General features: G+C 39.0%; 2 long non-coding RNA genes across 2 annotated transcripts in view; both read left to right on the top strand.

Moving 5' to 3' along the window:
• Window positions 1–24701, top strand: part of LOC311434917 — a 362168-nt gene that overhangs the window by 301095 nt on the left and 36372 nt on the right. The window lies entirely within an intron of this gene.
• LOC311435313 lies at window positions 694–24622 on the top strand. Its single transcript, XR_014692056.1, has 3 exons — window positions 694–786; window positions 23213–23307; window positions 24300–24622. It is a non-coding gene; the product is annotated as an uncharacterized lncRNA (long non-coding RNA).

The raw sequence follows: 24701 nt of genomic DNA, 5'->3' as shown, positions 1-24701 counted from the left end.
CTTCTTTGTTATGAAAATCAGTTAGAAAATCTCATGAGAATAGGTTTTCTGCTTATGAGAATTGCGGTATTGTCCCAGTTTTGGCTGAACTGAAAATACCAATAGAATGGTCTTTTCTTAAAATGCTTTAATAAATCAATAACTGTTTTTTATCAAAACCAACAAAAGTAAGAAGTCTGTGAAAACTCAAAATGTTAAACAGAGAAAGAAAATGTTTGAAAATGGATAACTTCACTCTGGAGCTGACTTCACAGACCTGGAAAAATACCCAATAGGCCTATCTTCAAGGAGGTTAGAACCATATGTTTCTGTGCATTTGTTCTTTATCTTTTCAGCTAAACCAGAAATGAAAGAAAAAAATAATAATACAGCCCTCCAGCTCTATTATAGCTTTTATCATTTCAGATCTTTCCCTTAATAATTCAAAGTAAACTAATTACCTAATTAAGTTAACAGGTGTCAGTCATTCAAACATAAAGAGCTACTTGATAGACCTGAACTGGGGAATTCTTTTCCTTAAGTGTCTGCACTTAAAATTTGAAACATAATGGCATTAAAACAACTGATTGAGTTCTTTTAAAGACATTGTAGCTTAGATCCTTACTGGAGGCATTCACCTGTGAGGTAATTAGGCTTTTACCTCCCATTACAATACTTTGGCAAGCTTCCTGATGAATCCTTTATGTGTGGTCCCTCATGTCTAGGAGCCTACAGTAAAGAGTTGTACTGTTTGAAAGGAGGATGAGGAGCTGCTTGTTAAAGGAAGGGGAGAATGCTGGCCTTGCTGTGAGTGGAATTGTGTTGATAATTATAGTGTGTCCATTATCATCCTTCAAAATACAGTATTATACTACGATAACAGGCAACAATATTGTTGGGGCTATTGTACGCGGGGCTAAGTGTTGTAAAATTAGTGGATGCTTTAAAAATATGCAGTACCTTTTTTTTTTTTTTTTTTTTTAAATGAAAACTTAAGATGATTTCTATCTCTTCTCCAGTATATTTTGTGGATCTTGATTTTTTTTGTCCTGCCTTTTTTTTTTTTTTTTTTTTTCCTCCCCTGAATGAATCCAAGTGGTTGCCTGTAAGAGCTCTTCAGTTCCATAATTTCCTGAAAAGCATAAAAACATTGTGTCTCAGTAATAAGCAGGAAGTCATTGGAAATGACAAAAATTGTCTGGGACCCCTGAATATAAAGAAAGCCTATCCTGTGAGATAAAGTAGACAAATATTTCACAACTATCTGTGCTGATTTGAGACCTTCCTTTCTACTCAAAATATTTCAGGTCTTGAATGTCTATGGTTTTCTTGAATGTCTATGGAAAATCAGGAAAACCCAGCATGTCTGCTTGTTTTTGATGCTCAGCAGAATATATATATATGTATTTTACAAAAGTAAGCTACAATCATGTCAACCAACAGAAATACTGCTTATTACTTGTTCATGCACTGCGCTCATTTATTAATGCTGTCCTTAGGGTATCTAGATATATGCCTGTGTGTACATGTATCATTTCTGTTGACTTGATTTCTTACTGCTGTTTAGTCCAGTGGCACAAGTAGTAACTGCGTATGTTGTAGTGGTGAAAGATCATGATCCATAGCCAGCTGCTGGTAGTTCTTTCGAAACTGATCCAAAGTAACACGATGCCAGGCTAGAAAAGTGGGTGTGATGAACTTTCAGGGGGAGCTCGACTGAGATTTGGACCTGTTTCTCAGTGACTGCCTGTGAGGCAGTCCTCTGGATGGTGCGCAAACAGGAGCTAAGCTATGTGTGGATGTGATCCAGAGCAGGGAGCTGAGTTCTGGTGAGTTGTCGTGTCAATATGTAGTGTGTGTGTGCATGTGCATATGTATATATACACACATACTATTCTATAATTACTATGCTTTTTATACAGAGTATAACATTTGACCACAGAAAATGGAATATCCTGAGTTGGAAGGCGCACAAGGACCATCAAGTCCAAATTCTGGCTCTGTACAGGACTACCCAAAAATTAAACCATATGTCTGACTGCGAGTGTAGTCCAACCACTCTTGAAATCTGGCAGGCTTGGACCCATGTCCACCTCCCTGGGGAGCCTGTTTCAGTTCCTGACCACACTCTCAGTGAAGAACCTTTTCCAGATATCCAACCTGACCCTCCCCTGTCCCAGGTCCGTGCTGTTCCCTTGGGTTCTGTCAGCAGAGCTCAGCACCTGCCCTTCCACCCCCCTTGTGAGGGAACTGCAGGCTGCCATGAGGCCTCCCCTCAGTCTCCTCTACTCTAGGCTGAACAAATCAAGTGGCCTCAGCCATTCTTCATACGACTTCCCCTCCAGGCTCCTCACTGTCTTTGTAGCCCTCCTTTGGACAATGTTATGGTTTTATGTCCTTCTTATATTGTGGCACCTAAAACTGCACACTGCTTGAGGTGAGGTAGCAGCAGCACAGAGCAGGACAAACCCTTCCCTTGACTGGCTAGCGGTGCCATGCCTGATGCACCCCAGGACACGGTTGGCCCTTTTGGCTGCCAGGGCACACTGTTGATGACTCAAATTTGAATAGCCTTGAAGCAGAACACCCAGGTCTCTTTCCTTGGGGCTTCTCTCTGGCCTCTTGTTCCCCATTGTGTATGTATATCCAAAGTTGCCCTGCCCCAGGTGCAGAATCTGTCACTGGCTATTCTTAAATTTCATATGGCTGCTGATTGTGCAGCCCTCTAATCTATCAAGAGCTCCCTGCAATACCTCTTTACCCTCTAGGGAGTCAACAGCTCCTCCCAAGTTAGTATCAGCTTCCAGGCTTGATTAAAAACAGCACTGTGTAAGTTGCATTAATTCTGTTGCTCTGAAAGCCTTTGAAATGTATAATAAATGGAGGTAAAATATTTAGTGCCTGGGTTCAAAAAAGCAGTGAGACAAATTCGTGAAAGAAATGCTTAGCAGAACAGTTAAACACAAAGGTGTTGACTTCTACTTAAAGTCTTTGATTGCCTTACTGCTGGAAGGTGCAAAAGTAAGGTGAGAAATACATCAGCTCGCATTTACCCTCTTCGGTTCTTTCTCAGGCTCTATTGGCTGATGATGGTAACAAATTATTGTGCTAAATGGACCTGCTGTCTAAACTGAAATGATTATTCTTGTCTTCATATGTTAGCAAATTTTGGTATTTGGCATTATTTTTGGTAGTATATTTATGTTGAAGCAGTGTACAATAACAATGTCACAGCTAGGAAAAACACTGGCAGAAATGAACAAACTGAGTGGTGGTATCATTTTTCATTCTTCAAATCTCCAGTGAGAAATTTTACTTGTAGTACAAATGATACGTGGGAAAATTGAATGAAAATCAAGCTTTTTTTTTTTAACTTGTGTAGCCTCAAAGTAAATAAATTTATTTTTTTATTATTGTATTTATGCTTTGGCAATGTGCAGGTGTCAGGCAGAACATATTTCATTCATGTTAGTAAAAGCATTCAGCAAGCAAAGGGCTTGTGTGCATTGGTAGAGGTAAGTTACAGGGAGTGGATGCATCACTGAATAAAGAGTACAGAGAAAAACAGATATTGTTTGATGTGGACACCTACAGACAAACTTCCCATGAACTCTGCCACCCAAAAAATTGTTATCTTAGATGAGCCATTATTTCTGGTTCTCTCTTTATTTATTCATTTTTAAAGAAGACAGATATGTAACTACCAAGCAATCCTATGATTAAGAGTGTGCCTTTTCTGTTTGTTACTGAAAAACAAAGCTATTCCTCTGACTGGGAAAGTTTATTTTAAACTGGCAAAACTATCAAAGGACATAGAGAATGAAGAATTTGGGGCAACATTTGCCTGCGTTATATAAACCACTCAGCAAATTGTGATGGTACTGCACATTTTTTGCTAGAGGCCTAGTTGGGAGAGTGGGGGCCTAAGGTCCTCAGGGAATTTAAATTCCCTGTTCAGTGAGAAAGGTCTTGGAACATGGCATCATTGTGTTTATGGAGCATCATATGTGTTTATAAGAAGGTTGAAAACGACAGAGAATCCTTTCACAACCAAAATGGCTTGTAGCCTGGTGCTAAGAGATCTGTTTTGGCACTGTAGGCACCATATCAATGACAGAGAGTCTGAGGGTAATGACGAAGACAGAAAATAAAAGGTCCTCTTATTCCAAGACAAGATATGAACTGTACTAGCTGGAGACTGCAATGGCAACAAAGCCCTCTGTATGAGGCATACCTGGTTATAAATCAAGTTCTTGGTTGCTTCTGGAAGTCTCCGTGGCTTGACTGTGGAGTTGAATTATCAGATCTGTATAGAGAGATGAAAACCATGTATGTAATTCGGGTTAATTCTCTGAGTTGTTTGCAAATAACCAATCTGGAGTTTGTATAGAATAACTTGACTGAACGCCTCTTAAAAATGGAATTTCTAACTTGTCTGCTAATATGTATTTTTACAGGTGGATAAATCATACAGTGGTGTACAGGCGTTGCTTAAGATAATATATGGAATACTGCATTATCTATCTATATAATTTATTCTGCTTAAATCTTTGAATAGGATGTCTATTATTCCTGCAAGAATTACTCATTACTTATTCTCTTATCTAGAAATGCATATATTTACAGGTAGTAACAACACCTGAATGTTTTCTCAAAGAAAAGCCTATGTTTTTTTTTTTTTTTTTTTTTTTCTCTGAAGAAACACACAACTCTTTCCTTCAAATGATCAATTTTAACCTTCAAAAAGAAGAAACTCCTCTAGAACAGAAAACATAACAAGCTGAAAACATTTTATTTTATGCTTGTATACACTAGGATACCAATAGCTGACTGAGAAGTGAACTGTTCCAAATATAACAATGAGCACAAAAAATATGTAACTAGGTTTAGGATCCTGAAATACAACTAACCACACCAGAGCCAAACATATTCAGTTGTCAGGTAACTGCTGCAAACACCATGCATTTTTCAACAGAACAAAATCAGAAATGCAGATTTACAGGGAGAAGGTTTGCAATACATTTATGGTAGATGTAAGTTTTTCATTTCTGGTATTCAGCTTAAACCACATTTCACCACAAAATGACACAATTCTGGCTGCTCTGGGAATCCAGCAATATCATGGAGGTTATAAATAAGAATCAAGAGAGAAGTCAGAACAGGTACTATAACAGCACAAGCACGAGATGGTATGGTTTCAGCTGTGTGAAGCATGGCTTTTTTATATAATGCTACATGGAATCATACAGAAAGCTACCACATGCTTTCAGTCCACTGAAGATAATTATGATGCTGGCTGATGCTCTACTTTCAGTGAGAGCAACTAAAATTACTTGAATCAATGGTTAGGTAGAAATAATATAAAAAAAAATCATAAAATTATTTGGATCCGTATTTTTTTCTTCTGAAAAGTAATGAAAAGAATACAGAAAAAATCTCTGAAATCTATCTGTTAATGAAAAGCTGAATATGTCACCCATAATTGACCATCTCACTTAAAAATATATATATATATATAATAATTTGGAAGTAAAAATTGAATTTTCTTATTCAAAAATGCCAATTTTGCTTTCAGAATGTTATTTGTCAGAATTGGCATGTAAAAATGACATTTGACTTATGAAAAATCTGTAATTTGTTGATGGGCAATTACTTATTGGAGGATTTTTAACCAGATGTAACTGAAACTATTATTTCAGAACAAAATGTTGTCCCTGTGATTAGAAACATAATGACATTACTGCACTCTCCTGTGCTAATCCTGACAAAACTATTATTTTGAAATCAATGATAAAATTATCGTCAATTTCAATGGGTGAGAATGTAAACTGCTAGATTACACAAGAAATTACATTTTCTGCAGTTGTTGAGTGTTTAAATGTTTTCTTGCAAGAGATGCATTGCTGAGATCTGGTCAGCAGTTACTTGTCTTTTTGCTGCTGTTCATTGAGGTTGTATGCAAAAAAATACACAATTTAGTAGCAGAGATCTGCTGCAAGAATGTAGTTGAGGGACTGTAGAATTAGACATCCATCAGCCTCCTCCTCTCAGTTTCAATTTAGTAGAGTCTGCTCTTGTTCCTGCACAAGGTTGCTGCTTGTACTTGGGCTGGGATACCCACACCAAATCCAGGACACCTGTTTAAAACCACCTATTGAAGGTCAGCCCATGCTAGATGAACCATGGTTGCTGTGGTCCTGTGGCTCAGGTGCAGAGAAGGGTCTCAGCCCCTGTTTGGCCCTAAAAGCTTGCATCTAAACCCTGTGCTCTGGGGCTTAGAGAAATAAAACCTGTAAGCACTGATCCATCCTGGGATTTCTTCCTTTTCAATGTGCCGTAAGACATTAGTGGTCATTACTGGATTGCTTCTCAGGGCTGAAATTTTCCAGCTTTACCTCCATTTTCACAGAAGACATTCCAGCACTGCTGGCATTCAGTGTTATTACCCTCTGAATCCAGTGCTGAATTTGCAGACCAGCTGGCAAGGGAAATGCCTCGAGCCTGAAAAATTAGTGATTTTGTAGGCTGTATGATTTCATGAAATGTCTGAAAGGGCTGTATATTTTTACCTGCCTTTCTAGTCTTTGGAGAGGCAAGTTTAAGGTTCTAATAAAATCTCAAAATCCTAGGGGAAAAGGCAACAGAAACCTCATTATTATCTCATTCATAATAAGAAACCTTATTATCTCATTCATGAACAATGAATATAATAGCAAATTGCACTCACAAATTCTAGAAAAAGGGGTTTAAAATACCAATGAGACTAATGTGTTACATCTAATAAAGGGGGCAGATAACTGAGGAGACTGAAGGCAGGAGACAGAACTCACCTGTGCATTTCAGCACAGCATTCTGTCAGTGATGGGTTCACAGAAAACCAGCTCACACTGATATTTCTACCAGGGTCCTAAGGGCATTGCTAATAATACCCCTGACCAGTCCCTACCGCAGGTACCCCCCACCCTGCCCAGGACCCCACATCAGCCCCCAGAGCTGTCAGCCCCTGCCCCAACAAGGCTGCATCAGGGCCATCCTCCAACTCCCCATAGCCTTCCCTTGCCTGGCCATGGGCCCCACTGAACCATGTCCACTTGCAGGCTCACATTCTGGCCTGGCCTTGGCCTGTTGCTGTCCTAAGGGAAATGCTCAGGCCTGTGGCTGTCTTGGTGCCTTTGGCTGGGGTGTTGTGAAGGGCCCTGGCTGTCAGGCCTTGCCCAGCTGCACTGGGGAGTCCCTGGCTCACTACATACCCTGAAGTTTTTATCTCATAGATTTTTGGGTACTTTCTTTCCTATGCTCCTTAAAATTCTTTTTGCAAATATTGTGGCTTTTCATAGTTTTCCTTCCGTCTTTCTTTCTTCTCTGTGAACTGCAGCACTGAAAGGCCAGATAATTATTTTATCCAAAAGAAAACAGGACTGCGATGAGACTGAATCCCCTTCTGTGCATTAATTTGTGTTAGAGCTATGTTACAATTACATGACGGAGGTAAGATTTAATGGATCAGGGCATTTATTGGATGCCAGGGGACCTGGCTGCCATTTTTGACTGTCCAGCTGCTACGTGAGATGGCTGCCGAGAATTGCCTTGCTTCCTTGCAGCTTACTTCCCTGTAAGCGAGTGGGAAAAAATGAGGATGGTATTTCTATGCACCTCTTTCTAGCTTTCTGAGTTGTAAATGCATGTTAAATGTTGAACCTGTGAAACAAAAGAGGTGCAAGTTAAGAACAGTGCAACTTCTCCATAAACCATGAAGAGCAGTAAGAGCTTACTGCACTTTGAGACCAAAGTAGCTTTCAAAACAAACAAAATCCTTATTTAACAGATATGAGAACTGAGACACAGACATGAAGTAGCATTTCTTGTTCCACACGCATAGGTTATATACTCAGCCTTATAATTTTCTCATATCAACAGCTTTTTAAGCCATTTCTACTACAGATACTCCAGGTGGGTGTAAATCATCCTTTAATCCATTAATTAAGAAAACAGATCTCCCAACAGTTTGTTTTCTCAATTTAGAAGAATAAAGGATTTTTTTTTTTGCTATACACTACAGGCACACATTGTTCTTCCCAAATTGATCTTTTCCTAAAAAAAAGCTGTTTGTTACTATGCTGCATTTCACATGCAAATACATTGTGTTCCTTTTACTTGTTCACAGTTTAATTGGAGAACAGCAGGTGATCAAAATCACAGTAGTAAGAAAGGTGTATTTCTGTAGAACAGATGAGTGCCATTTAAATCCATACAGGGGTGATTTTTGCTTCCTCTATTAAACAGACTTGCAAATCCCATCACAATAAAATCAAAGCTGAGCCTTACCCTACTTACAAGTTCCCGCAACCACACACACATGAAGAGAAATCTTAGGCTAGTTTGCAGCCTTGTTTCTTCAAATTTGGTCTGACTGATTTTTTTTTTTTTTTTTTTTTTTTTTTTTTTTTTTTCCAACTGAAGCTATATCACAAGAACGGATAGCAAACTAGAGAGAAAAATCTGTTTTCCTTTCACTAAGTAATTTTTATTTTTAAATTCATTGTGAGTAGTGACACATGATTGTTGTCCAGTGCATAATATAAGGTTTCAAGAAACAGATACACAATGCAATTTATGTAGAATAATTAAGTAACATACAGAAATTGAGTAAGACATTAAAGCATAGGAATGCTCTTTAATTAAGTCTATTTTTACAAGCTGGTTATGTTTTGGATGTATCTCTATAAACATGCAATCGTTCCTTCCAAATAATTGTGTGTGATTTGTCTTTCTGGAGTCCAAATCTTCATCCTTTCTAAGCCTTTATAAACATACAAATTAGTGATATACTTTCTTCCTAACAACTCATGAACTAGGCCTGGAAAACTAAATAGAAATGAATAAAGATGGCAGAAGTAGAGAACACAAAAGCAAAAGAGGTGGTTTGCTTTATTCTGCTCTCTCTGTTTTTTTTTTTTTTTTTTTTTTTTTTTTTCCCCCCCGTTGTTACATCCTTACTTTGCTATTATTTTTCACTTTTTTTTTTTTTAATATATTTTTAATATATATCCACACATTTATCATATGTGCACTTTTCAACCTTTAAAATATATATTAATACCAAAAACTCATAACAAACTGCCAGAGACTGTCAGGAAGCAGATGATCCCAGTATTAATTGCTCCTAACAAATGCCATAAGTTGGAAGTCCTGCAGCACACCATCATTTAAATATAAGACATCTTTCATCTAATACCTTTACAGGCAGGAGTCTGGATAAACATGCATATCTTTCTTGCCTTGTAGGTCAGCTCATTTGTGTTCTGACTGAGCAGAAAGGGAATGAATGTCAGCTATTGCCACAGATATTTTTGCTTTTCGTAAAAATCACTAATCAGGAAAAGCTCTATCTTCAGCCATTTTAAGTAAACCTTAGCCCTGAACAAGGATTACATTGCCCAGATGCTTTATTAGCATGATTAAATCAATATGTTGGATTTCCATAAGTTAGCTATACTTATGAAACACAACTGCTTACAGCTAAAGCATGTTTAGTGTTATTTGGCTTACATCATTGCTGCAACAGATTACAGGGAGAACTAGTTTTTGTGGTGTCAGCTTGAATTAGTAAGCAAGATCTTTTTATTTACCACTTTTATACCTATTGGGAAAATCTTATATATAAAATTTCTCTGGGCTATAGGTTTAAGGAAGTGGCACCCAGAGCAGCTTTGCTTCTTTACCCTGTGCTTGTTAATGTGTTTTAAGTGTGACTATGTATCATACAATAACACTTAAATTTATCATTCAATCTGAATTTTATTTGACTGCAAAACAGGTTTCAAAGGTGTTGCTGCAGGGTTAATTAAAATAGGAAGTCTGAAAGAGATGCTGACAAAGAAATGAGAGCTAAAAGGTTTATCTATTACAAGTAGATAATCTATATAGGAGAGGAACACCAGAAGTCAGACTTCATAAATTGTAGATAACTGCTTTTGGGATTGTTTTGTTCGTGGTTGGATTGAAGGCTGATAGGATAGAATAAAATAGTTCAATTGGAAGGGACTTTCAAAGATCATCTAGTCCAGCCGCCTGACCACTTCAGGGCTAACCAGAATTTAAAGCAAATTAATGAGGACATTATCCAAACACCTCTTGAATGCTGACAGGTATGGGGCATCAGACACCTCTCTAGGAAGCCTGTTCCTGTGTTTGACCACCCTCACAGATGTAACATCTTATGTGGCCTTCAGTATTTATTTACAATTTCTGCTTTGTATTAATGTAAATTCTTTTAGTGACGTTTGGAATATCATTAACAAGCTGATATATTTTAGATTCAGTATTTTTCTCATTTTTCTCCTAATTTTATTCGGCTGTGTTTGAAGAAGAAAAATTGGATCCCTGTCCTCTATTTACCTGTTTACATATACTTTTTTTTTTTTTTTTTTTTTTTTTCTGTAGAAGAGTTTGTAGTTCCAAACATAAAACATTTGTACACAGATTAAGGACTTACTTAATCATAATGAACCAAAATAAATCTATTTTTGTTGTTTGTGGAGGTGTCTCTAGCTGAATACACCACCTGGAGAAATGGACTGACAAAAAAACCATGAAATTCAACAAGGTGAATTACAAAGTCCTGCAATTGGAAAGGAACTACCCCAGGCACCATTACATGCTGGGGGCTATCCAGCTGGAAAACATCAGGAAAGGACCTGGGGGGTCCTGATGGACACCAAGCTTAACATGAGCCAGCAAGGTGCTCTTGCAGCAAAGGAGGATAATGGTGTCCTGGGCTGCATTAGGCAAAGTATTGCCAACAGGTTGAGGGATGTCAAGGGTCTATAGAGCAAGCCTTATGAGGAGTGGCTGAGGAAGTTTGGGTTGTTTAGTCTGGAGAAAAGGAGGTTCAGGAGAGACCTTATTGCACTCCATAATTATCTTTAAAAATGCAGTGGATCTATCCCAGAATTTGCCACTGGAACTGAGAGCAGAATTAGGCTGCCTGAATTTCCACAGGTTTAAATCAAGGCAGCATTCACCCCTGGATATAGTGTTGTTAGCGAGGATAGCAATGGGGGTCTTTCATCAGGATATTCTTTCATGGGAGATATCAAAATAATGATTTTATGTTGACTGGATGTTTTGTCATAGATAATACGAAGTCCCTTGTGCAGTTTGCTCAGGGACATGGTTTAGTAGTAGACTTGGCAGTGCTAGGTTAACAGTTGGACTTGATGATCTTAGAGGACTTTTCCACCCTAAATGATTCTATGATTCTATAGTGAGGTGGGGATCAGTCTCTTCTCCCAAGAACCAAGTGATTAGATGAGGAAATTGCCTTAAGTTGTGCCAGGGGAGGTTTAGGTTGGCTATTAGGAAAAATTCAATGAAAGGGTGGTGAAGTATTGGAACAGGATGCATGGGGAAGTAGTTGAGTCACTATCCCTAGAGGTCTTCCAAAAATATGTAGATTTAAAGCTTAGGGACATGCCTTAATGATGGACATGTCAGTGCTAGGTGAAATGTTGGACTAGATGATCTTGGAGGTCTTTTCCAATGTAAAAGATTCTTTATCAGAATTCCATTCCAGAAGAATTATGGAATTCTTCTTCACAATTCCAATATTAATGTAGGACTTCCTTGTTGTACTTAAATGCTCATCTGAGGTTAAAACTGCATTGAAAGAACAGTCATGCTTAAAAATTTCTGTACTATATGAAATATTTCCTATATTGAATATGAGCTGAAGTTTGATTTAATTGCTCCTGAGAAGGCATACCTTGAACATTTTGTAAAGTATCTGAACAAATGCTGTTTGTTCAGTACTCAAGATCAAATGTACTTAAAAATGTAAAAGCATGCTACGTTTAACATAGCATTGCCACAAAAGTATTGCAGAGTGGTTGGAATCAGTCTCTCTGTCCTCTCCGTTCCTTTAGCACTGTTAACATCCCTGTCTAAAGAGATTTATTTCTTTGACTTTGGTGGGTGCTGGATTGGGCCATTCAGGAGATAAAGTCATAGCTTCTCAAGCACAACCATCAGCAGGATGCTCACGAACAGTTTGGGCAGAATAAGAATAGTGGATCCCATGTCATTCACACAGGTCAGGGGGTTTCTGGAAACCCTGTCCACTGCTGCTATTGTGGTTGTGGCGGATAAAATGTTTTAAAGCCAGTACACTGGTCTGAGGTACTGTAAGGCGTTTCTTTCCTCACAGTCAAATCTTGGCAGAGGAATCAGGGGAGAGACTGAACAAGTTTTTCTGATGTAGATTTGTACTCCTCATCATTCATGTTCTCTCTTTCTCCTTTATGGTTAATTATTTAATCCAGACATCTGTAACACTCTGCTTTGTATTAACAAATATTTATCAGTGCTGTGACTCCTTTGCACTGTAGTTAGCCACTTGACTGAGAAAACTGCAATACTTAGCTGTTGAAATGCAGAGTTAATGTAAGCAATGAATTTCTATGTATTAATACAAACGTGGAGTAGAACTAATGTCAAAATAAGGAACGGTTTCTCTTTTGACCTACTGTGATTACTATTTTGAGCTACTCCTCCAAATTCCTACTTCTGTAATTCCTGCATATAATTAATTAATTAATTTGTTTAAAGTTAACATCCTCAGCCATCTGAGCTCTCCCTCAGGAGTCAGTGGGACTACTCACAATACTCATCTTGCTTGTGCTAGTGCAGGTTGCCATCCTGTGTGAAGAGAGCACTTTTTCTCCGCTGCTGTATTTCAGACTGTAGAAAGCTCTTAGCTGCAGCAGAGACATGCTAAGAAATTGGTTTGGAGAGCAAAGCAAATTTTGATTGGAGTCTTACCTTTGCACTACATTTTCCCTTCCTCTTCTACTGAGAGAGGCAGCAAATAGTAGAGCAACCCAAGAAGGTAACTGAGGCGGTGACACTGAGCATCTGCTCCCTAGCCAGGGAAAGCCTTGCCACTGCAAACTTGTTCAGAGTATGAAAGGTATGTTCAAAGAGGTGAAAGCTGGGGGGCAATGTTAATCACAGTTTTTACCTTTAATCTATTTTTTTCTTCAAATAATTAATACAGATCAAATTTTTTTTACCCTTTAACAAAATTAAAAGGGAACTTGTAACTACTGTGATCAGTAGTTTGTCTTTACATCTCTCAGTGAGGTATTGTTATCTCTTAGGTACAGAACTGGGGAGTGGAAAGCTTGGGAGACTTGTTCCTGGCCATCTTTCTTATGAAGAAATCAAATCCAAACTTTCCATGTGTTACTGGAGGGTTGTGACACCTACCAGATAGTGTGCATCTGCATGACAGTACTCTTTGTGGAGATCTCTGGAGATGTTATACATCACGTGGTACTTGCAGGGCAACCAGGCGATCAGGCCCAGGGTTTTATGAAAGGCAGGTCCTGCTTGACGAACCTGATCTCCTTCTATGATAAAGTGACACTCCGGGTGGATGAGGGAAAGGCTGTGGATGTGGTCTATGTTGACTTCAGTAAGGCTTTTGACACCGTTTCTCACAACATTCTCCTCAAGAAACTGTCTGCTCATGGCTTGGACTGGTGTATACATTGTTGGGTTAAAAACTGGCTTGATAGCTGGGCCCAAGGAGTTGTGGTGAATGGAGTCAAATCCAGCTGGAGGCTAGTCACTAGTAGTGTCCCCCAGGGCTCGGTGCTGGGGCCAGTCTTCTTAAATATCTTTATTGATGATCTGGATGAGGGGATCGAGTGCACCCTCAGTAAGTTCGCAGATGACACCAAGTTAGGTGTGTGTGTCGATCCGCTTGAGGGTAGGAAGGCTCTGAGGAGGATCTGGATAGGCTGGACCAACGGGCTGAGGCCAACTGTATGAAGTTCAACAAGGCCAAGTGCCGGGTCCTGCACCTGGGGCGCAATAACCCCAAGCAGAGCTACAGGCTGGGAGATGAGTGGTTGGAAAGCTGCCTGGCGGAGAAGGACCTGGGAGTATTGGTTGATAATCGGCTGAATATGAGCCAGCAGTGTGCTCAGGTGGCCAAGAAGGCCAACGGCATCCTGGCTTGCATAAGAAAGGGTGGCCAGCAGGGCTAGGGAAGAGATTGTCTGCCTATACTTGGCTCTGGTGAGGCTGCACCTCGAGTACTGTGTTTGGTTTTGGGCCCCTCGCTACAAGAAGAATATGGAGGTGCTCGAGAGAGTCCAGAGAAGGGCAATGAAGCTGGTGAGGGGTCTGGAGAACAAGTCCTACGAGGAGCGGCTGAGGGAGCTGGGTTTGTTCAGCCTGGAGAAAAGGAGGCTCAGGGGCGACCTTATCGCTTTTTATAAGTACATTAAAGGAGGCTGTAGAGAGGTGGGGGTTGGTCTATTTTCCCACGTGCCTGGTGACAGGACAAGGGGGAATGGGCTAAAGTTGCACCAGGGGTGTTTTAGGTTGGATATTAGGAAGAACTTCTTTAATGAGAGGGTTGTGAGGCATTTGAACGGGCTGCCCAGGGAAATGGTGGAGTCACTGGAGGTCTTTAAAAGACGTTTAGATGTAGAGCTTAGTGATATGGTTTAGTGGAGGACTGGTTAGTGTTAGGTCAGAGGTTGGACTAGGTGATCTTGGACGTCCCATCCAACCTAGATGATTCTGTGATTCTTTTAGTCACTTGACAAGTAGATTCTGAGTACCTGGAAAGGCTAGCATAACATTTTATGCAAAATTCAGAAGCTATGAAGGATCTCAGTGTGGGGCTGAGAGACATACACACTTTGTTTTCTTTTATCATTTTCCTCTTGCCAGTGAGTGCCTCAATCACCCAGTAGCATCTCCCATCCATTCCCATTTACTATCTACATGGACCACAGTAAAACAAAAGTCATCACCGCTTGCAAAGTCATGTTCGGATGAGAGCCTGGGAAGTAGGTTAATCTGCAAAAGGTGTATGTCTTGCCAAATACTATGCTTACTCTGTAACTTCTTCTTAATTTATCTTCCTAATTTCTTGCACATTCCTCTTTCACACTCTTTCTCAATTCCTTAGCAGTCTAAATAATTTATAGTAGACAACGGAACTGTGGATAGAAACAAATTTGCACAGGTGCGGTCTAATCCTCTCAGATCTTAATTGCTGGTGAAGGATTGGACAGTCTTTTCCGTTCTATCTCTTGCAAGTCTATATAGAAAATGAGCTGGCAGGTGGCATGTTCCACTCCTTTCATTTTTTTGTGTGGTCCCTCTAATAAGCAGATGCACAAAATGCATCTTTTGGATTGACATGTGTGAAGCTGAAATTTTGTAGGAAGGGTGGGACCTCTTTGTTTCATTTGAATATATTTACCCTTGCAACAGAATTCATTTATATGGATTTCCAGGAGGACTGCATGGGTTATCCAAAGACCATCTTTCAAAGGCAACTCTCATAAAATATGCATGTGAAACATGCCTATGCTGTCACAAGCAGGTAATTTCACATGCAAAAATATGCTGTTGTAGACTATGAAAAACAAGCTGTCATTCATGAGAGTAGTGTTTTACTTGTGCAGTTAATATTTACAGATTCATCTTAGGAACAGAGACCTGCAGGAGACCATCTGGGTCATCAGGTCTAGTTGCCATAAGTGCAGTCAAGAGAAGCATAAGACAGTGCCATTTTCTGGCACGCAGGATGGCACAAAACTGGTGCCATACTAGAATCTTTCAGATCAAATATCAAATGACATAAAAGACTGGGATGGGCTACAGGAAATGGAGAAGGTGAGATCAAGGGTATCACTAGTGTCCTAGGTCTTTCTAGGTCCTTGCTCTTTGGTTCAGTGAACAGCCATATAGTCCTAGAAAGTTCACCTTCTATGGAAAAGCTGTTGTATGCTCCTTTCTTGGAGATTCAGAACTGGCCTAGACAAGGTTCTGGTCAGTCTGTTCTAGCTGGCCCTGCTATGTTGGATTAGATGGCCTCGAGAATTCCCTTCCAATCTAAACTGCTTTTACTATGCTATGGTTGTTTTCCTGTTCTCCACTGCAGCACTTCCTTCTGAGCTGAAGTGCTCCCATGCTTTTTGACTAATTTCCTGTGGGCCAACAGTTGAAAAAAATGATGAAAGTGCTTTCAACATTTGACATCCTTGCTTAGTTTGGGATTCTCTTTGTCTCAGATTTTAGAGCCTTTCTCAAAGTTGGACAGTTGGGAGTGAAACCAATTGCACAAGACAAGATTAAATGTTAATGTTCTCATTAGGTTACGAAAAAAGATGCTTCTGATTTACTGTGTATTAAACTGGACACATAAGCCTGGCTTTGGGGTAATACAAGAAAAATACACAGACAAGAGTCCCGAGGGAAGGATGAGCTCTCTGTACCTTATGTAGTGTGATATTGTAACACTGTATGTTGCTGAAATTTGGGGGGTATATTCAGTATTTTGAACCTGATATCTGTTCTGTTTGCTTGAAGGACAACATGCAGATAGGAAGTTGGGCTGTAGGGGAGCTTGATCCTTCATTGATCGAAATCAGTGGTAAAAGTTGTCTGAGATTAGTAGAGCTGGATTAGGCACTTTTAGCTGTGAAACTCATTAGGAGAGTTTCCTTGTCCTTATGGGAGCCTGGAAGAGATCTGGTCAGCTAAACCCAACACAATGCTCAAAAGAATGATCCCGTACGTCATAAGATCGGACAGGTTCCCTCCATCAGTGAACATTTGTGCTGATAGTGTAATTCCATCTGAGCTCAGCAGAAAAGCAAGCACCCACATCTAGCTGATTTAATTTGGCAGAGCATAATTAATTAAAGTAGTATCTGTGATCTGTTAATTAAAAGAATGAAATCTGAAATTAGATTTTTGGTAAAACAGAAAATGTGGACTTGGCAAAAGTTTTCAAACTCACATAAAGCTTCTGATAAATTCACAGTGGATATGCAGTTATTTGGGGGGTGGGGTAGAGGTTAAAAAGGGTCTTTTATCTCCCCCACAAAACCATCTGTGAGCCTTTTTTTATCTGACAGGCAGGAGAAGAGGAGGAGATGTGCAGGAAAAATTAAATGTTCACATTGTTCAGGAAGAAGAAAGGCATGTGTCTTAGAAGCTGTCTTATCCAAACTTCTGCTTTTCCTAAAAGCCCTATAAGCCGTATTTAGGTCATGTCCTCTGAAGTGCATCGTTTGCCTTAAGGAACTTTTTTAGCAAAGATATCAGCATGTCCAATTACAGGCTGAGGGCCTGATCCAAATATCACTGAAGTAAATATCACCACATTCCATCTCAGTGATTGTAAATGAGGGGGTGAAGGTCTACTGTGCAAAGCCATGAAATTATTCTCCCTTTTCAGGGCACATGTAACTTAAAAATAATCTCTGATATGTAAACAAGCATTATCAACCTATGTGGAAGATAATGTTGAAACACAAAGCACCATTCAACATGTGCATTTATCCACAAGTTTCCTCACATCACCCAGTTTAATGTATAGCTCTTTTTTAGAAGTCCTTAGACATCTATGTTTTGTACGTATCTTGCTATTCAAAATCCTAAGATTGATTTTTCAAAGTAAAACCCCATGATAAGTTAAATCCTATGGATGACCTAAAATTATACATCCTTATATACAAATATCGTCTGTGTGTGTGTACATAAAAGAAATGTATGTAAGATACATTATTATATGTGGTAGATAAAAAGCTGAATACTCTACTCTGGTAAAACTGAATGTTTTTACATCACAAACATTCAAAATTGTTCCATTAGGCAGTATTGGAAATGAGTGGGTAAAAATGTTGGGAGAACGTTCAGCATCAGTAGTTATTTAACAAGAATATATTTAGAGGAATTATACCAGTGACTCCAGTGACTCTTAAAGTATCTGTATAATTTCATCCCATGACTGTATCAGGGTGACACAAAGGAAAAAGTGTACTGAGTGTGCTTATTTATTTATTTATTTATTTTTAAACAAGTGCTTTAAAGTAGTTCAAGATATCCTTTGGCTTTATTTTCCCAAGCAGCCATCTCCTAGTAGGTGTTACCACATCAGCCAGGGCTTTGACCCAACATGCAAATAGCTCAGTACTTGAAAAGCAAAACAAGTGAAGAAGAAAACAGTTGTCTGAGTACAAATACAAATGTGCATATGCACATAGACACACACAAAAAAATGTATTTTTCATAGGAAGTACTCTCACTAGTCTCATATATGACTAAGGTACAGGAAAATTTATGGTGCTCTTCTGTACGTGAGCACATACACAAGACAAACACTATAAAGGCTATGTGTCTAAAACTTGTAGGTATTTCTAAAAATGATTTTATTTAGAAACCAAAACTTGTTCTTCAGTATCTTAAAGGTCAGGTAAATTCAAATAAAGAAACACTTTAGTCTGACTATAAGCAAAGTGACAAGGATATGGTGTTTTCAGTACAATTTTGACAACCAATGTGATAGTCTTTATTTTATATGTTAAGAGAAAAATGATTTTTTCATCATGTATTGTAGATAAGTGTATGTAAAAAAAAATTCAATGTTTGTGTAACAGTATCTAAACATGATGACAGCTGATACAGAAATCAACAATTTTTCATAATAAGTAAGTGATGGATCCTTGCTAATTAATAGGATTTATTTATTTATTTATTATAGTTTCTTTGGTAGGAATAAGATTAGTGAGTTATTTCCAACCTGAGATGTAGGTCAGAACATAGTCGTGAAGAAATTTTCTTTCAGGTAATGTAACCTGGAAATGCTCTGAATATATATATATATATATATATATATATTATATATAAATATAATATTTATATATTTATATATTTATATATTTATAATATTTATATTTTTATATATTATATATAAATATAATATATATATTATTTCCTTTATATATATATATATATATATATATATATATATATATAAAGGAAACATCTTGAAGTTCTCCTGGGCTCCTTAGTAAAAGAGAGACTTGGATATACTGGGGAGAGTCCAACAAAGGGCCAGAAATATGCTGAATGGACTGGAACATCTCTCCAGTGGGAAAAGGCTGAGAAATCTGGGACTCTTTAGCCTAGAGAAGAGGAGACTTTGGGGAATCATTGATGTCTATAAATACCTGAAAGGAGGGTAAAAAAACAGAGCCAGGCTATACTCAGAAGCACTTGGGACATGGTCCTGGGCAAGTGGCTCTAGGTAGCCCTGCTTGAGCAGGGATATTGGGCAAATTGACCTCCAGCAGTCCTTTCTAACCTAACCACTCTGTGATTCTGTGATTTTTTTCTTCTTCTTAGTATGACAAAATTTTCACTTAAAAATTGATATCTGTAAATTCAATTTTATGATTAAGAAAAACATTATCTCTAAAATAGATGAAAGCTGCTTATCATTATCCAATTCCTGATTTAAATCCTTGTGTTTTCTACCTACTGTTTGAAGAGTCTCTTTAGTTAAAATTTGTTCATTCAGTCTGAAAATATGTGGCATATGACAAACCTCTAGTTTATCAACAATTGTGGTTTCTAGTGCCTTAATAATCTGCAAATATTATTAAGAGATACTTCTTGTAATCATATGTATTGCAATGGCTCCTGAGCTGAATGTTCTAGGTGAAGATAAGGGCTAGCCGAGCCAAGTGCATCTCTATTACATGCATCTTGAGCATCAGGAGAAGGTCTCAGACACATATTCAGATGTGGTCAGGTATCCACATGCCTTTAACTACATCAACAGTAGCAAATAAAACAGGTTAGGGACTCTTCTTTGGCCTTATGGACAACCAGCATGGCTGTCCTGGTTTCAGTTAGCACAGAATTAATTTTCTTCCTAGTAGCTGGTGGAATGCTGTGTTTTGGCTTAGAATGAGAAGAGTGCTGATAACACCCCGATGCTTTAATTGTTGCAGAGCAGTGCTTATACTAAGCCAAGGACATCTCAGCCTTTGCTCTGTCCTGCCAACGGGCAGGCTGGGGGGTGCAGTAAGAGCTGGGAGGGGACAGACCCAGGACAGGTGACCCAAACTAGCCAAAGGGGTATTCCATACCATCTGACGTCATGCTAAACAATATATAGGGGTGGCTAGCCGGGGGGAGGGGGCCGGACTGCTCGGGGTTAGGCTGGGCATCGGTCAGCGGGTGGTGAGCAATTGCATTGTGCATCACTTGTTTGTACATACTATTATTACTTTCGTATTATCACCATTGTATCATCATTATTATTATTGTTATTATTATTTTGTTATTTTTTTTTTCCTGTCTTATTAAACTGTCTTTATCTCAACTCACGGGCTTCACTTTCCATTTCTCTCCCCCGTCCCAGAGAGGGAGGGGGGAGGGTGAGCGAACGGCTGCGTGGTGTTTAGCTGCCGGTCGGGTTAAACCACGACAATGGCTGAAGTGTCTGCCCCACAGAAGGGTGGCCTCATCCTGACTGACAATAGACCATTGAGCTTACTGTTTCTGCAAACTGTACCTGGTCTTTTTCAGAGAGTGGACTAAACCAGTAGAGATTAACATATATTGGTGCTTATAATCTCCAGTCCTAGTCTACCTACATAGGCAAAACCTTTTTTTTTTTTTTTTTTTTTTTTTTTAATGTGCTTTTTCTGATGTTTCCTGCTAATATGAATAAATATAATTAGAAAATAAAATCTACTACATCAGAAACAATTGCTTCAAAATGGACAAGTAAGATCTTCTAAAGTTCTTGAAAATGATCAGATTTGTTCCATGAACCACTGAAGACCACCACACAACTCAGCATTGTCTGGCCAGTGAAGGCTGCATAAGAACCAGTGCAAATGATAGATGTGCAGAAGGATCCTTTATGGGTTCAGTGAAGCTGAAAGGTTGTTGCTATTCCTTTCTGTCAGCCTACAGGCCACAGTCTCAGTTCCTCTGCAAGGCCCTCAGCCTCACCCAAAGACATCTGTGTTTTTAATTACCAATACAGCTGCAACATTTTTAAGAAACTGTTTTCTCCTCTCTTTGCCCTTAAATGGAGGCAAGCAGACAGCCACAAATGACACTTTAATGAAACGTGTTGAAATACTCATAGATTACTCAGTGCCCTCATACCATTATCACTTTTTTCATTTTCTTATTATTTTCGAAATCCTCCTGTGTTCCTAATCGTTTCTTAGCCTGGGCAGAGCTAAGAAAAATAATGGGCGTTCCACTTATGTGTAGGTGAAGAAGGATGTAGCACAAGACAAAATTTTCTTTTCCCTCAGGATGACCTCTTTGTTTATGGAAGTCCTTGATTCACAGAGACCATCACCACCACCACAACCACCAAAGAAGAACAACAAAAAAATTCTTAGTCTTCACTGCAACTGTGTGATGGAGTGGTTGTGGTGAAAATAATGCTATTCTATCATGACTAATGTTGTCTTAATTTTGTGTGGGCTTTTCTGGTGGAATGTGAGGACAACAAGAAGAATGAAATAATTAGAGCTGATACACATACCACCTCATAGCAAACACTAGAAGGGTGCTATGAGACAACTCCAGATTAGAGGAAGGTAACCAAAACTGAGGTTCATCATAGAGGTCTACAATTTGGCTTTTGAAATCTGTGGTTATATGTTTGGAAAGTGCTATTTCTAACCTGCAGACTGGCTAAAGTAACCCTGTTTTCGCCCTAGACCCTAGTCCTCATTCCTGGCCTTTCTCTCCCAACAAATCCATTGTGGCAATTTTCTGTGCAGACATTCAGTGAAATGGATCAAAGAACTAGGGGACTAAAACCAGCCTTTCCAAAACTTTTTCATTTTTGCTGGATGTTATGTCATTTAAACACAGAAACACCATCCTGGAAAGCAGCTCTGCAAAGGACCTAGAAGTCCTGATATACACAAAGTTTAACATGAGTCAGCTTGCTGCTAAGAAGGTTAACAGTATTCTTGGCTGTGTTAGGCAAAGTATCACCAGCTGGTCAAAAGAGGTGATCCTTCTGCTCTACTCAGCAATGTAGAGGCCATACCTGGAGTACAGAGTCCAATTCTGGGCCCCCCAGTACAAGACAGACCTGGACATACTAGAGAAAGTCCAATGAAGGGCTATCAAGATGATCAAGGGGTTTGGAAGACCTCTCCTATGAGGAGAAGCTGACAGAGCTGGGACTGTTCTGCCTGGAGATGAGGAGACTCTGTGGGGACCTTATCAATGTCCATAAATACCTGAAGGGAGGGTGCAAAGAGGAAAGAACCAGGCTCTTTTCAGCGGTGCCCAGTGCTAGGACAAGAGGCAATGGGCACAAGCTGAAACATGGGAGGTTCTGTCTGAACATGAGGAAGCACTTCTTTACTGTGTGGGTGACAGAGCACTGGAGTTGCCCAGAGAGGTGGTGGAGATCTCCTTGGAGATCTTCAAAAGTCCACTGGAGATGGTCCTGTGCTCTGCTGGGTGTCTTTGCTTGAGCGGCGGTTGGACCAGATGGTCTCCAGAGTTCCCTTCCCAATTTAATCATTCTTTGATTATGTGATTTTCTGTGATCCTTGCATTTTTCTCTTTAAAGACCTTATAGCAAAGGAATACTGCCAGTACTTTGAAACAGAGAGAAGTGTTAGCTAGTCCTGTAAACAAGGTAGAATATGTCATGCAGAAAACAGTAATCTGTTTCTTTGTCCTTACATGAAGACAAACATAAAGTTGTAGTTTGACAAATCTAATGACAAATTCTGAAATTTTCATCATTTGTTTGGTAATAGCTAGAAACCTTTACACTTAATATGGGCAAAAGTTTTAGTAGCAAAAGTTACCTTGCATTCAAAATAATAATAATAATAATAAAATAGAGACTATATTGCAGAACCAGCACTTTTGCAGAGGCATGACGACTTCTTTGGGATTAATAAGGAGCCAGTTTGAGTTTCTAGTTACTCGGTTGCCAGCACTCTCCCTTGATTTCTGAGATGCTATTGAAATTATAGATGCCTATGGTCAAAAAAGGTAGGTTTTCTCAGTCATGTTTTGAAGGTGAAAGGTTTCTTCTTGAACAATACAGGCCCTCCCAAAACAATGACAACAAGGGATCCATCACAATAAATAAATAAATAAGTGTTTGGATAAATAAATAAGTGTTTCACCAAATTAAAGGTCCAGGTCAAGAATGACTGAGTTGAGACTGGTGATGGCTGATAACTGTTACCCGAATCTGATGCTTTGAGGATATAATTCATTTGACTTAGAAGACACAGCTATAGGGGTCTTCCAACACCTATGCCTCTGCTTTTGGTGGAAAAGCTTCTAAAGATTGAAAGTGCAGAAATATAACATCTCCTTAACATCACCTAACTCATCTTTGCAGGTTTACATGCAGAAGAGATGCTAGGTCCAAAGTACATTCACTGGAAAGTTCCCCTACAACTCCATATGCTTTGGGTCATGCTTAGAGGTGTATAGGTATGTATGGTCCATATAGCCAAACTGTGTTCACTCGTGGAACAGTGTGACTTACACCGCTTACTGAGATGAGCCCATGGTTTGTGCTAAATCCCTAAACTGAGTTTGGACATTGTCAACAATTTGTCCTGGCTCAAAACTGTGTCATGGTTTGTACTAATATTAAACAGTAGGGGTGACTGAGGCCTTGTGCTCAAATGTCTGTCCTGGTCTTGCACACTTTACTGTAAGGAAGACAGCTGAAGTTATTACCACCAGGAGAAGAGAAGGAAGAAGCTTGTTTGCAGGGGAATGTGTTCTCTCTTCAGTTCTAATGATTCCTGGCTATTTTTATGTACAGTAGTTAGTTTTCAGACTGATGAGAAGGAGTCTCATTTGTGCAGATGGGAAATGCTTATTATGCTAATAGTGTTCTGCATTGTTAGCAGAGATTATTAGACAGAGATGTTAGAAATGCCTCTAGTGGAATTAAGTAGGTGACAAGGTAAAACGAAGAGATAAATGACAACAGTGATTAGGAAATGGATCGTGCGAAGTACAGCAGTGCAAATGAAGAAGAGAAAGGAATTTCTTCTACAAGGATGTGTTTAATCAGTAATGTATCTACAAAAAAGAAACATAAAAAATAGTTTACCCAGATGGTACCAAACACTGCCCTTTAGATTAAATATAATGTTTAATCTGGAGAAAGCTGAGAGGAATGTCAAAACGGTCAGCAAGGAGGAAAAACAGAACACCACACCTGAAAGCAAGGAAACCACAGACAAGCTTGTGTTTTATAATGAATATATTCTGCCAAAGATCTATATTATATATGGCCAACTATATATTTTAACATGCAATTCAGTGAAATGTGCTATTCATCTTCTCTGAACTTGTAATAAATCAAGAAAATCCACCAGTGGGGGCAGGGACATAGGCCGCATAGTCACACAGTTGTGTTGCACTACATTGAAAACTGTTGCTTTTTGGCATGTTGTTTCTATACCTAGGTCCACTGTTCCAGCTGGAAGATGGCATTTGTGACTGCAACCTGAAAAACAGGCATTAGGATTTATTTCTGAAGCAACACATCTGCAGCCTAACTATGCTGTAAACTTTCATTAAATGCTTGATGGAAATCAATGCTCATTTATAAAGTGATATTGCAGCACTACAGTTTGATATGACAGAACTAGTCATGGTAAATAAATGATTCAGGGAATATGGCTTTTTTGCTTTTTCTGTGAATCACCAGTGAATCAGTCCTGCCAATGTATTGATTCTTCTTAATTATTCAGTATGGGTAAAGGCTTTCCTTGTTGTATCAATTACCATCTCATGGCATGTTCAAACATTGATCATTTTCACTTGTTCCAACTAACAACATGTAACATATCACTGAAGTTTCTGGA

Source organism: Aythya ferina, assembly GCF_964211825.1.
Source record: "Aythya ferina genome assembly, chromosome: 3".
Lineage (NCBI taxonomy): Eukaryota > Metazoa > Chordata > Aves > Anseriformes > Anatidae > Aythya > Aythya ferina.
This window is presented reverse-complemented; position numbering and strand designations above follow the sequence as displayed.